The sequence below is a fragment of the Seriola lalandi genome, unplaced genomic scaffold (assembly GCF_002814215.2).
Source record: "Seriola lalandi dorsalis isolate HSWRI2012SDOR001 ecotype SW California unplaced genomic scaffold, Sedor1 jcf7180002054977, whole genome shotgun sequence".
Classification (NCBI taxonomy): domain Eukaryota; kingdom Metazoa; phylum Chordata; class Actinopteri; order Carangiformes; family Carangidae; genus Seriola; species Seriola lalandi.
Genome location: NW_019525527.1, coordinates 247697 through 249069, shown reverse-complemented (window position 1 = coordinate 249069; position 1373 = coordinate 247697). Strand labels below are relative to the sequence as shown.

At 42.5% G+C, this 1373-nt stretch overlaps 1 protein-coding gene across 1 annotated transcript in view; it reads left to right on the top strand.

Moving 5' to 3' along the window:
* Positions 1-1373, top strand: part of LOC147817281 (uncharacterized) — an 82274-nt gene that overhangs the window by 79065 nt on the left and 1836 nt on the right. The gene's annotated exons all lie outside the window — the stretch shown is intronic.

Here is a 1373-nt window from a genome sequence, read left to right as displayed (position 1 = left end):
AAGCTTCTGAGTCCAGATTACCCAGAATGCTCAGGGAGTCAGAGGGAGGATGAGGAGGTGTTGGACGGTGAGGATGAAGAGCAGAGGAGGAGCAGAGAGGCATTTGTGAAGATCACAGTGAACTTCCTGAGGAGAATGAAGCAGGAGGAGCTGGCTGACCGTCTGCAGAGCAGTAAGAGGATTTCTCTAAAGATTCAACATGATGGAGAAATGAGACATTTACTGACATCAACACATTCCTCAGGGATGATCATATTTTCTTGATAATTCAGTAAAGGTCTAATTTCTTGTCTTTTAATGATGCAATTTAATCTAAAGAGTGTTATTTAATCTAAGCCCTGATGATGGATTAGTCTCCAGTAGATCTCCCTCTTAAATGGTGAAAGGGCAGAGACATCTCCTCCATAGAAAACCACATTTTATCAACTACAACATTAAGGCAACTTGTTATTATAATATTGATCATGACCTCTCTGTCCTCAGTCCCTCCTCCATCCCCATGATGGGACCTCGAGGACGGGTGGACCATCACTCACTTAATGCACAAAATTCTAATTTCAATGCTGCTTCTACAAACAATGTTTGGGAACATTATAAACTATGTGCTATAAATCCTAATCTGTAAATCTTCATTACTGGTCATTGTGTTTTTGCAATGCTGCCATAGAGCAGCAACTTTTTATTCTTCTAATGCTAATTTTAGATCAGTAGCTGCCCTGCAAAGCTGTGTTAAGTAGTGTTGTTAGTGTCGTCGTGTCAGGAAACAGGATGGGAGGGGCAAGGGGGCGATGAGTAGCTCACAGTGTGAATTTGTTTAGAGTCTTACTCCATTCTCTTGTTGGTGAAAAAGTTAGATACAGCAACTTTAAGAAAATATACTTTTTGTGTCCTTTCAGAATCTCCTGCCATGTGCCGACCGAGACTCAAATCTAACCTGAAGAAGAAGTTCCAGTTTGTGTTTGAGGGGATCTCTAAAGCAGGAAACCCAACCCTTCTGAAGCAGATCTACACAGAGCTCTACATCACAGAGGGAGGGACTGGAGAGGTCAATGATCAACATGAGGTCAGACAAATTGAAACAGCATCCAGGAAACCAGTCAGACCAGAAACAACCATCAGACAAGAAGACATCTTTAAAGCCTCACCTGGAAGAGACGGACCAATCAGAACAGTGATGACAAAGGGAGTGGCTGGCATCGGGAAAACAGTCTTAACACAGAAGTTCACTCTGGACTGGGCTGAAGACAAAGCCAACCAGGACATACAGTTCACATTTCCATTCACCTTCAGAGAGCTGAATGTGCTGAAAGAGAGAAAGTTCAGCTTGGTGGAACTTGTTCATCACTTCTTTACTGAAACCAAAGAAGCAGGAA